This window comes from Chiloscyllium plagiosum, unplaced genomic scaffold (assembly GCF_037043375.1).
Source record: "Chiloscyllium plagiosum isolate Xiang-an unplaced genomic scaffold, Cpla_swu_hap1 HiC_scaffold_20, whole genome shotgun sequence".
Taxonomy (NCBI): Eukaryota; Metazoa; Chordata; class Chondrichthyes; order Orectolobiformes; family Hemiscylliidae; genus Chiloscyllium; species Chiloscyllium plagiosum.
This window is the reverse complement of record NW_028270158.1, coordinates 49,719,688-49,733,219: the sequence shown is the minus strand read 5'-3', so window position 1 is coordinate 49,733,219 and position 13,532 is coordinate 49,719,688. Positions and strand designations below refer to the sequence as shown.

Sequence of the window (13,532 nt, the reverse complement as noted above, 5' to 3'; positions counted from 1 at the left end):
TAGGTCTGGGTGTGATGCTGTTTGAAGAGGCAGTGTGGACTTGTTAGGCCGAATGGCCTGTTCCCACACTGTAGGGATTCTATTCTTTACCAATTCATGGTGCATCCCTCAATTTCACACCGCAAACTACAAGTATCATTCGTGTCATAGAAGCACTAGGCACTCACTGACTGGCTCCAATCCAACCATTGTCCCCTTCACATTCAATGGGGTTACCATCACTGAATTCCCCACCATCAACCTCCAAGGGATACCACCGACCAGAAACAGAACGGGACTAGCCATAAAAAAACTGTGGCTATGAGAAATTCTCTGCAAATAACTCACTTCCTGACAGCCCCTCTCCACCACTTATACAGCACACTTTGTGAAGCTCCAACACTCAACAAGCTCTATCTAGGTTAAAGCAGCCTGTCGGACTGGGACCCCATCCAATCAATGCCCAGCAGCCTGTAATACATAGAAGATGCATTGCATAAAATTCACAAAGACTTCTTCAACAACACCTTGCAAAATCGCAACCTCTACCATCTAGAAGGACAAGGACAGCAGCTATTTGGGAATCCTGCCACCTGCTAGCTCCCTTCCAAGACACCATCCTGATCTGGAAATGTATGATTGTTCATTCGCTATTGCTGTGCCAAAATCCTGGGATTCCCACTCAGAGCTCTGTGTATATACCTGCACTAGAAGGTGCGGTTTCATAGAGTTATACAGCATGGAAACTGACCCTTCAGTCTAATCTGTCCAATCAGAATCCCAAACTAAACCAGTCCCAGCCGCTTGAGTTTGGCCCATATCCCTCCAATTCATTAACTTTCCTATTCATGAACTTATCCAAATGCAAGTAACTGTACTTCCATCCACCACTTTCTCTAGTAGTTCATCCCACACACAAACCACTCTCTGTGTAAGACAAGTTGCCCCTCATGCCTTTTTTAAATCTTTCTCCTCTCACTTAAAAATATGCCTCCTCGTTTTGAATTCCCCCACCTGAGGGAACATAACCTTCTTATTCATCTTAACTATACCCCTCATGATTTTATAAACCGCAATATGGTCACTCCTCAACTGCCTACACTCCAGGGTAAAAAGTCCCAGTCTTTTCAGTCTATATTAATATCGCAAACCCTCCAGTCACAGCAACATCCTGGGAAATCTTTTCTGAATTCTCTCCAGTTTAATAATATCCTTCCTATAGCAGAGTGACCAGAACTGGACACGTTAGTCTAGAAGAGGCCTCAGAAACGTCCTGGACAACCTCAACATGATGTCCCAATCCTCTACTCAAAGGTCTGAGCAATGAAGGCAAGCGTGCTAAATGCCTTCTTAACCATCCTGTCTACCTGTGACATAAATTTCAAAGAACTAAGTAACTGAACCCTTAAATCCCTCTGTTCTACAACACCATTCAAGGCCCTACCTTTAATTGTATAAATCCTACCTTTGTTTGTTTTACCTCATGTTTAATCCAGATTAAACTCCACCTTCCACTCCTCAGCCCAAGAGTGTTTCTCCTCAAGGGTCATTAGGGACAAGCAACAAATGCCAGCCTTACTAGGGACATGAAATCCTATGAAAGAAGTTTTCAAGACCCTTAGTTTGAATATTCAAGGGGTCTAAAGCCTGCAGGCAGTCTCACTCTTAAATTAGCATGTACAAAAAACATGGACACAATGCACAGCAATTTCCACTCTCATCTCTTTCAAAAAATCAAACAAAACCTGTCACACTTGCTGGAAATCCGAAATAAAGACATACACTGTGGGGGTGGCATGATGGCTCAGTGGTTAGCACTGCTGCCTCACAGTGCCAGGGACCCGGGTTCGATTCCGGTCTTGGGCAACTGTGTGTGGAGTTTGCACATTCTCTCTGTGTCTGCATGGATTTCCTCCGGGTGCTCCGGTTTCCTCCCACACTCCAAAGATGTGCAGGTCAGGTGAATTGGCAATAATAAATTGTCCATAATGTTAGGTGCACTAGTCAGGGGTTAACATAGGGTAGGGGAATGGGTCTGGGTGGATTACTCTTCAAAGGGTCGGTGTGGTTGTTGGGCCAAAGGGCCTGTTTCCATACTGTAGGGAATCTAATCTAAAAAAAATCGCCAGACAATGCTGGAAATGCTAAGCAGATCAGACAGCATTTGTAAAGGGAGGAAGAGAATTAATGTTTCAGGTTAATGAACGTTTGTCAGAACTGGGAAAATATAGAAGTACTATAAATCTTGAGCAATTTGGTGGGGGGAGAGAACAAGATGGAAGATCCATGATAGGAGAGGCGAAACAAAACACAAGTGTCCAATGCAGGTGTATATTTAATTAAATCCCACAAAGAAAGGGGAAATAAAAATGGGAGAGGAGATTTCTGTCTGAAACTGCTGAATTCAATCTTGAAGGCTGTAAAATATCTAAAGTTAAAGATGCATTGGGCCAGAACTTAATTGGTAGCAAGTGGCATAAACTCTGCACTGTATTAGAGTGAAGGAAAGATGATTGAAGCTTACACATTCTAAAAATAACAGCCTGTCAAAGGCACACATACGCCAGTGGTATACTTTGCATGTTGTAGTTCACCAGTTTGACATGTAGAGTGACACTGGTATATTCTGAAGCCTAATTACTAAGGGGACAACCCAAGTCCATTTGAAATTTGGTGAATGCAGCAGCACCCAAGCTGGGGCAGATGTGGGGGGGGGGGGGTACCAGTCCAATGGAAACACATTCTTAGCACTAGTTTATAATGAAGCTTCTTCCCGGAATTATTTGTTTGAATAATATTGACTCATTGTTTTATAAAACATTTTGCATTTACATGTTCCCATGGGGAGAAAAATAACATTAAACCAGTTCATTGAGTACATCAAGTGATGTCAACTGTGTCAGACAGACGTCTTCAGAGCATTTGAGTGGTTTCTGTATGGTATCTTCAATTCATACACAGTAATGTTACTGACTAGGTTCCTGCAAATCAGTAGTTAGCTTAATAGAAGATGTGCCAACCAGAGTTGAGTTTTCTGAACAGATTTTACATTGTACTTTGTGAACTGTGTATGTGATGCACTAAACTTTTAATTATTTGGATGTCAAACTGCTATCCTGGAAATTAGAAGGAAATTAACACCTAGAATTAGAAGTGCACTCTCTCTGAATGAGAACTAAGCAGTCTGTGATCATGTAAATACACAGAAATAAACTATTTAGCCACCTGGGCCCTATAAGGAGTTACTTGTTTACGAAAATATTTGCTTCATTGGAAGGCGGCGTGGTAAAATAAAATGCATTGGACAACAATAACTTCAGTTTATACAGCACATTTATGTAATGGAACTCCCCCCCCCCCCCCCCCCCCCAAGACATTTAACTGGAGCATCAAACAAAACTTAACAACAATCAAAGTATACTCTGCCCAAGTCATTTCAGTAAGAGTCTTAAACGAGCAAAGAGAAGCAGCAAAGTTTAGGACAAAAATCAGATATTGCTGGAAAAACTCTGAGGAAGGGTCACTGAATCCAAAATGTTAACTTTGCTTTCTTTCTGCAGCTGCTGCCAGACCTGCTGAGTTTTTTTCAGCAATATCTGATCTTGTTTCCGATTTCCAGCATCTGCAGTTTTTTTGGCTTTTTTTGTTTGGAAAGTTTTGGAGGTGGATTCCTGAGTCAAGGCAGTTGAAGACTGGGCCACCAAATCTAGAGTGACGCAAAATAGTCACAAGGCTACAACTGGAGGAGGGCAGAAATGTTAACAGGATTGTAGGACTGAAGGTGGTGTTTATAGAGATAGAAAAAATGCAAGGAAGTAAAGCATGGTGCCAATTCCTTCTCTACAATAACCTTGTAGCAAATACTATTGCAAGCATGAGCCTGGCTTAAATGATTTGCTTGTGACAATATTCTGTAGGAGTACCCTGGCTTCAGAAAAGTCCAAAACACAATTAAAGTTGCCCAAGCTCGAAACTATTTTCAGGGAGGTGAGAGAACAGAACAGAACAGAACAGAACAGATCAGATCAAGGTTATAACAGCCAAGGACAAATAATCCAATCATTAAAGGTAGCAGCCTGTCTGAAAATTAGTCACCTATTGTTCTTACTCACTACATTGAATTCAATCTCATTCTTTCTCAAAACTACATTACACATTCTTGAAATCTTCCATTAACCAGTTGATAGCCTTTGCCTAACTGTGCCAACTAGATCAGGAATGTTCTTCGTTCATGGAAGTCGAGGCAACAGAAGGTTATTCACGAAAGCATCGACACAACATTACAATAGCTTACCACTTCACATGATATGGAACACTGATAACGGCGGATCAATGCATATCAGTTCCACAGGTTTTAGCAGTCATGAACATCAACAAACAGTACATTCCTAATTTAAACTGTAAAGAGGCAATCTTTCAGTTAGATATAGCATGCAACCTGGATAATATATGAACATTTCATTAAAGTCAACTTCTTGTATAGCGTTTACATCTTTTCAATCATGTTACCTGCAAAGGTACTTTTTGTGTCTTTTTATATTAATTATCACAGAACCATCAACTGGAAAGAACATTACTACATTTTCAAAAATTGTGATCTTTAAACTATTTGACTGCAAACACACAACTGCAATCAGCAAGCTAATAAATGTATGATTTCTTATTCATTCATTTTTCTTAACACTTTTCCCACAGAATTCACTCCGCAATATTAAACACTGCAGACTCGCAGCTGCACATATCGATGTGATAGTACCACTGCCTAAAGGAAATGTCATTCTCTAACCTTCACTCACTGCCTGGAAAATATTGATGCTTATGTAGTGCCTCCTGGGCTGCATTTCCAACAGTAAGTATTATAATAAGCATTGAAGAGCCAATTTTTCTGTAATTCACTATACTCTCCAAAAAAAAAACACCGACCCGAGCAATAAAGCTCAGAAAATAGATTAAATCTCACAAAGCTCATTTTGCAGCAGCATTAACTGCGAAGCTACAACATTATAGACATTAGCCTAAAACTTTGAGTGTTCTGTGTCAGTGGCAAAGTTCTATACTTACTGCCAGAATGTCGGAGTAATTCAGTGGCTTTTCAATGGGTGATGTGCATTTGCAGCGGACTGACTACGTCAATACCAGCACAGGCAGAAAAACTGCATTGGATCTCAAACCTTTACTCCAGTTTTTGAAAATTAAAAATGAAATTTGCAATCCAGTACATCACAAACTGTATTCAGTTCGAGGAATTTGACCCAGTGACAATGAAGGAACAGCAATATATTTCCAATTCATGGTGAGCGGCTTGGAGTGGAACTTGCAGGTTTTGGCGTCAGTGGAACAGTTTTCAACTAAGTAGGTACATGAAGGAGGACTGAATACAGGTGTTAGGATAAAATGAAGAGTTTGGGAGGGCACTTGTGTGCTGCAGAAATGCAGGCACAAAACAATTTGGCTTAACCTTTTTAAAAAAAAATTATAAGATGTGAAAGTTTCTGACAATATTTATTGTCCACACCTCATTGCTGTTGAGAAGGTGGTGGGGAGCTGCCTCATGTGATCATAGCTGTCACACTGTTAGGGAGGGAGTTCTAGGATTTTGACCCAATGACAATGAGGGAACTGAGATATAGTTCCAAGTCAGGATAATGAGTAGCTTGGAGTGGAGCTTGCAGGTGATGGTGTTCCCGTGTATTGGCCAGTGCTTTGAGGACAGGAGTTGGGAGGTCATGTTGGAGCCGTATAGGACATTCGTTAGGCCACTTTTGGAGTACTGCTTTCAATTCAGGTCTCCCTGCTACGGGGAAGATGTTGTGAAACTTGAAAGGATTCAGAAAACATTTACAAGGATGTTGCCAGGGTTGGAGGGTTTAAACTGTAGGGAGAGGCTGAATAGGCTGGGGCTGTTTTCCCCGGAGCATCTGGGGCTGAGGGGTGAGCTTATAGAGATTTATAAAATCATGAGGGCCATGGATAGGGTGAATAGTCAAGGTCTTTTCCTAACCGGGGAGTCCAAAATTAGAGCTTAGAGGTTTAAGGCGAGAGGGTAAAGATTTAAAAGGGAGCAAAGGGGCAAATTTTTCACGCAGAGGGTGGTGCATGAATGGAATGAGCTGAAAGAGGAAATGGTGGAGGCTGGTACAACGACAACATTTAAAAGTCATCTGGATGGGTATATGGTTAGGAAGCATTTACAGGGATATGGGCCAAATGCTGGCAATTGAGACTAGATTAATATAGGATATCTGGTCGGCATGAGTGAGTTGTACTGAAGGTTCTGTTTCCATGTTGTACAGCTCTACGACTCTACCTTCTGCATTGTCCGTCTAAAAGGTAGTAGTTGTGGATATAGAAGGAACTATTGGAGCAGCACTGCTGATCCTTCGAATAGGAGTAGACCATTTTGTCTCTGGAGACTATTTCGCCCATTAATGAGATCTTGCCACCCCTATGTGTTGGTGATGAAGGGAGTGGAAATTAATGGCGATGGATATGGTGCCAACTGGGCTGTTTTGTCTTGACGTTAACAATTTTTTACTTCAAAGAAATTCGATCTACACCCATCCAGGCAAGTGGGGAGTATTGTACGACACCGCCCGACGTGGGCTTTGTAGATGGTAGACAGACTTTGGGAAGTGAAGAGGTGAATTCCACACAATAGATTTGCCAGATTTTGAACTGCTCTTGGACCCATTCGAATACGACTGGTCCGGTTCAGTTTCTGATCAACATTTTTCCCCAAGATGTTGACAGTCAGGATTCAGCAGTGGTAATGCAATTGAATGTCAAGGGACGATGATTAGATTTCATATTGCTGGGGTGGTCGTTGCCTGGCACTAGCGTAGGACAAAAGTTACACACCAGTCATCAGTCCCGAGTTTGAACATTGTCCAGGTTTTGTTGTAGGTGGACAAATTTTTAAGGAATGGTGAATGATACTGGTCATCAGTGAGTATTCCAATGTCTGACCTTATGATGAAGGAAAGGTCATTGGTGAAGCACCTGAAGCCTGGGACACTACCCTGAGGAACTCCTGCAGAGATCATCTTCCCTTGCACTAGCTATGACTTGAATGAGCAGACTGTGTTTCCCCCCCGCGCACCCCCCCCCCCACCCCACCCCAAATCAATTTCCAATTACTCCAGTTTTGCTGGGGCTCATTGGTATCACACTCAGTCAACTGCAGTCTTGACGTCAAGGGCAGGCAGTCTCCCCTCAGCCAAGGAGTTCAGCCCTTTCACTCACATTTGGTTCAAGGCTGTAATGAAGTCTGGCATCTCGCAGAGCCCAGAAAGAGCAGGTTACTGCCGAGCAAGTGCTGCACTGTGGACCCACCCCTTCCAACACTCTGACAGAAAGTAAGCCGACAGACATGCTTATCCTCCCTTTTCGTTTTGGACAGAATATACCTGGGCAATTTTCCACATTGCCAGGTAGATGCCAACTTTGCCGCTTAATTGCCTGTTTCTGTTGTGGGTCATTGGAGCTCAACAAATCGAAGAATTCAGGCGGCAAACAGTTTTTTGCTGATGTTGTGTGACATAATCCCAATATAATAATCAACACTTGCACTTAATTTAAGTGTTTACTGCCAAGTTGTGCTATATTCCCCAAATATTTACTGACTGGAAAATAATCTCTCAAGGAACCCTTCTTGTCTTTTTTTTTCTCAACTCCTGGTTAATTAGAGATCCAGGGCCGAGCTGCACTGAAGTGGTTTTGGAAGCAGTAATTATAGCGCAGTAGTAAACACAGGGGAAAAACACTGGAGTGATGCAGATTTGTCAGCATCTGAAGACAGACAACATTTTGGTCTTGGACTTTTGATTAGAACCTCAAATTGAAAGATGAGCAAACCTCTTTCAGGGACTGAAAGGGAGATGACGAAGTAAAGCAAGAGAAGGTCAAGAGTTATGTTGGTTTTCATCACAACAAGGCAGCTCACGTGAATAGGGTTTATTCAGCTAGGCAGAAGAGTTGAACAACATAGAAAAATCTGAGAACTTTTTTGGGATACAGGAATAGCTGAAAGATGCAGAGAGAAATAAAAACACACAGAGGAAAGGACATGGAAAGCAGATAGCCAAAACACTCAAGATAAACAGGGCGGTATGTGGCTCAGAGATTAGCACTGTTGCCTCACAATGCCAGGGACCCTCAGGTGACTCTCTGTTTGGAGTTTACACATTCTCCCTGTGTCTGTGAGAGTTTCCTCCAGGTGATTCTGGTTTCCTCCCACAGTTCAAAGATGTGCTGATTAGGTGGACTGACCATGCTAAATTACCCAGAGTGTTCAGGGGTATGCAGGCAAGGTGGCTTAGCCATGAGTGATGCAGGGTTGCTGGGATGGAGTGGATCTGGGTGGGATGCTCTTCAGAGGGTCGCTGTGGACTCGATGGGCCAAATGGCCTGTTTCCACACAGTAGGGATTCTAAAAAGGAGAAAATCAGCAAGGGTTTGAGGTATCCCCACATCAATGTATAAATCAGGGGTCGCAACAAACAAAAAGGAAAGACTTGCATTTATATAGTGCCTTTCAAACCCTTTGGATACTCAATGGCATTTTACAGCTAAAGAAATACTTTAATGCTGTAGATGTGGAAGCCAACATATAGATCAGAAGATCAAACAAACATTGATAAAATGATAACCAGATTGTCAGTCTGAATGTTTCTGCTCAAGTGTCTGGAGTGAAGCTTGATCCCATGACCTCCAGATGTGAACTGTGGTACCAACTAAACATGTCTGATGGGTGGGGTGGAGGGGACGGAGGAGGGTTAGCTATCACACTCCTTTGTTCAGAGCATCAGGACAGTGTGCAGAATTCCAGTGTGGAAGCTCATTTGGAAGGGAATAGGTGAGGAGGAAGAACATGTTCGGGGTTAGGGTTTAGGGAGTGGCACTAGGCGGCCATTTCATTGGAAGAACCTGCACAGACACAATGGACTGACTGGCTTCCTCCTGCTCCATTACATTCTGAGGTTCTGAGGGAACCCAAGACAGAATGGTCAGAGGGGAATGAGGATGTTGCTCTAGATGACAAGCTGCAGAGGTGAAGGTCATATTGGCAGAGAGAGGGGCTCAGTCATATAAATACCGGATAGGGAAGAGAGATTTCAAGTTTGGAGGGAATTTTTTGAGGAGGTGATGACGGTGATCGATGAGAGTAGAGCAGGATGCTCATCCGGAAGGTATGCTCATCCGGAAGATTAAGATGCATGGGATCCACAGTGACTCGGCCACTTGGATTCAGAACTGGCTTGCCCACAGAAGACAGGGTATTGGTGGAAGGATGTTTCCTGACCAGAACCTCGTGACTAGTGTTCTGCAGGGATCCATACTGAGACCTCTGCTGTTTGTGATATATATATATAAATGACTTGGAATAAAAATGGAGATGGCTGGGGTAGTAAATTTACAGAAGATACAAAGATTGGTGGAGTTGTGGATAGTGTAAAAGATTGTCAAAGGACAAAGATCAGTTGTAGAAATGGGCTGAGAAATCGCAGATGGAGTTTAATTTGGCTAAGTGTGAAGTTCTGCATTTGGGAGGTCAAATGTTAAGCAAAAGTATAGTTAATGGCAGGACCCTGAACAGCATTGATGTACAGAGGGATTTTGGGATTCAAGTCCATGGCGTTCTGAAAGTGGCCACACAATTATTTAGGGTGGTAAAGAAGATGTGTGGTATGCTTACCTTTATTGGTTGGAGAATTCAGCACACGAGCCAAGATGTCATATTGCAGCTTTGTAAGAGTTTGGTTCGGCCATATTTAGAGTATTACATTCAATTCTGAGTCAATTACAGGAAGGATGTGGAGGCTTTGCAGAGAATGCAGAAGAGGTTCACCAGGATGCTGCCTGGATTACAGAGTCTGAGCTATAAGGAGAGACGAGAAAAACTCAAGTTGTTTTCTCTGGAGCAGAGGCTGAGGGAAGTCTGTAAAATGATGAGATGCATAAATAGGGTTGACGGTCAGAATCACTTTCCCAGAGTTGAAATGTCTAATACTAGAGGGCATGCGTTTAAGGTGAGGGGGGCAAGTTCAAAAGGAGATATGAGGGGCAAGCTCTTTACACAGAGTCTGGTAGGAATCTGGAACACGCTGCCAGGGATGGTGGGGGAGGTAGATATGATAGTGGCATTTAAGGGACTTTTGGATAAGCACATGAACATGCAAGGAGTGAGGGATGTGGACTAAGGGCAGGCAGAAAAGATTAGTTTAATTTGGCGTCATATTCGGTATAACATCGTGGGCCAAAGTTCTATGTTCTATGTTCTAACTGTAAGCTGCTACACAGATGGGGAGTGATTGAGACCTCTTGTGATTCATGATGCAATTTAAGGCCAGTTGATTAGATTACTGCCTCGTAATCACTCCCAGGTATCCATCATTCTCTAAAGACTTTGTTTCTTCTGCAGGAAATTCCATTCTAGCACAAAAACCATGTCTCTGTTTTCTATTCCACTCTGTGTTGCTTTGATGTTAAAAATAGCCCTATGAAAGCAAAAGGCTGAACTAATAACTGTCAATCACGCTCAAATACTTAATTTACCACAAGTTCCAAATGGAGTGGAGGATAATTATTGCTGCTGGAAAGACCCATCAAAAAATAACCATGTTATTAAAAATGATATTGTTATATGTAGCCATAATAGTGCTTGCTAATCACTGAATAGCAAGATCCAATCCAGTTTGAAACATCTGTCCCTCAAAAAAAGATACAGGTGGACTAATGTGCAGTCATGGTGTTATACCTCTGCAGCCCAATCCCTTACCTCAAATGAAACCCAACTCCTAAATGATTTCATAACCATTTGAGGTGCTGGTCTCCCAAGAGAACTTTTTGATTGCTTAGTGCTTCAACACCATCTATAATAGACCCTGCAGTGTGGAAGCAGGTCACTTAGCCCATCAAGTCCAAACCGACCCTCTGAACAGCATCCCATTCAGACCCACCCAATCCCTGTAACCCTGCATTTCCCATGGCTAATCCACCTAATCTGCACGCCTTTGGACTGTGGGAGGAATCCAGAGCACCCAGAGGAAACACATGCAAACAGTCAAACTCCACATAGTCACCTGAGGGTGGAATCGAACCCAGGTCCCTGGCACTGTGAGGTAGCAGTGCCCACCACTGAGCCATCGTGCCACCCCGCTAGATACTGGAGAAAATTTCATTTGCTATAAATGCACATTCTGAAGGAACATGGTACCATGTTCTGAAGAAGTATCACTGGACTCAATATAGTAACTCTGATTTCTCTCTTCACAGATGCTGCCAGACCTGCTGAGTTTCTCTCAATTTGTTTTTACATTTGCTTCAGATCTCCAGCATCCGCAGATATTTGTTTCACCGTCAACAACAAAAACAGAAATTGCTGGAAAAGTTCAGCAGTTCAGGCAGCATCTGTGCAGACAGAAATCAGAGTTAGCGGTTCAGGTCCAGTGACCCTTCCTCAGAATGTCCTCATTGATTTCTCTCCACAATTGCTGAGCTTTTCCAGCAGTTGCTGCTTTTGTCTCCAACGTCTGCCGTTCTTTCAGATTTTTATTGTTTTATTATAGTGGGATTGGTGCAAAGGTAACTCATTGACTTTATATACGGAGGCTGGGTCTAGTTTGTGAAGAGAGACTGGAGAAATTTGGGTCCTTTTGATTACAGCAATGAAGACTATGAGACAATCTCACCAAGATGCTCAAAAATGACAAAAGATTCTGATTTGGTAAATTGATAAGAAAAAATCTGCCCTTGAATGGCAAGTGCCATTCTTATGGTCACAAGTACAAAAGGACAAATTAAGAGAATAGAATCTTCCTGCACATTTAGATATAGAATACCTACCAGACATAGAAATCTATTTTAGTAGCTACTTGCCATTCAAGGGCAGGTTCTTATTGTCGTGTCAGGTGGAAGGGCAAATGGCGGCAAGTTGGCATAGGGGATGTAAAAGTCCACAGTGCTTATGTTAGCTGTCAAGATATACAGCATAGGAGGGGGGCATAAGTGCTGTGGAGTGTCTATAGAGGGTCTAAAGCTAGAGAGCATTTTTAATGCTTAATTATTTTTCCTACAAGTTTTGAAGCAGTGGGGCCAGCCTTTTACACAGGGTGAAAGGGAGTACTGCAGGTGCTGGAGATTACAGTCAGGAGTGTGGTGCTGGAAAAATACAGCAGGTCAGGCAGCCTCCGAAGAGCAGGAAAATCGACGTTTCGGGCAAAAGCCTTGAAGGGCTTTTGCCTGAAATGTCGATCTGCCAACCTTTTGCACAGACTACTTCAGATCTACCTCCCTGTGGCTGCCTCCATACGTGCCTCTGATGGTGGAGCCAACTCCTATAAATCAGCCCTGCCATCCCAAGAAGTAAATGAGAACTTCCAGGGCACTCGCTCCAGAGTTGGGTGCGTGGAATGCGCTGCCAGCAGTGGGAGTAGAGTCAGATACATTAAAGACATCTAAGTGACTCTTGGGTAGGCACATGGACGATGGTAAAATGAAGGGCATGTAGGTTAGTTTGATCTTAGAGTAGGATAAAAGGTCGGCACAACATCAAGGACTGAAGGCCCTGTACTGTGCTGTACTGTTTTATGTTCCATGTTGGTTATAATTACTCTTAGGAACTTGACGCTCTCAAACATCTCCATCTCAGCTCCATTGATCTAAATAAGGGCATGTCCTCCTCCTTGCTTCCTGAAGTCAATGATCAGCTCTTTAGTTTTGCTGAGGTTGAGGGAGAGATTGTTATCTTTACACCAAGCACACTATTTAAGGAAATTCAGCATGTCCATAAGGACCCTCATCAACTTTTAAAGATGCAGCTCCATCTGGATGCGTTATGGTTTGGTAAGGCAACTGCTCGTCCCAGGGCCATAAGAAACTACAGTGAGGTGTGAACCCAGCTCAGACTGTCACATAAGCCAACCTTCCATCCGTGACCTCTATCTACACGTCTCACTGCCTCGGGAAGGCAGCCAACATCAAAGACACCTCCCACCCTGGCTATAATCTCTTCCAACCTCTTCCATCAGGCAGAAGATACAAAAGCTTAAACACACGTACCAACAGGTTCAAGAACAGCTTCTTCCCCACTGTTATTATATCTGAATGGAGCTCTCAAATTTCAAATCTAATGTTGATCTTGCTTTTTGTGCACCTTCTCTGAAGCCGTAACTTTGTATACCTCGCTCTATTCCATCACGATGATCTTTGGATGGTACGATCTGCCTGTACTGCACACAAAACAAAACTTTTCACTGTACCCAGATACATGTGACAATAGTAAATTCAATCAAAGACGTTTACACAATCCTGGAGGAAAATCTTCATTTCTGTCATATACCAAACCTTTAACGAGCTGTTAACATTAACAGGAGAAAAGTCAGTTACTGCTTTTGATCGGCCTTATTTCTGACACGCTGTTACTATCAATAACACCCAGAGCATAGCACTCCCTCCCTCAATAGCTCAACAGTTCTCAAATTATATTTTCGTGTGCACTTAAAATAGAACAAGACATTATTGCGTTGAAGTCAAACCAAAGACATTTAACAAAC

General features: G+C 42.7%; 1 protein-coding gene across 3 annotated transcripts in view; it reads right to left on the bottom strand.

Annotated features, from left to right (window-relative positions):
- Window positions 1-13,532, bottom strand: part of LOC122560561 (heparan sulfate glucosamine 3-O-sulfotransferase 3B1-like) — a 213,643-nt gene that overhangs the window by 70,611 nt on the left and 129,500 nt on the right. The window contains exon 1 of one of the 3 annotated variants that reach the window (XM_087997927.1): window positions 9,674-9,796. The exons of the other annotated variants lie outside the window; for them this stretch is intronic. The gene's annotated coding sequence lies outside the window, so the exon portion shown is untranslated. Of the gene's footprint in view, window positions 1-9,673; window positions 9,797-13,532 lie in introns of those variants that run through there. 3 annotated transcript variants of the gene reach the window in all.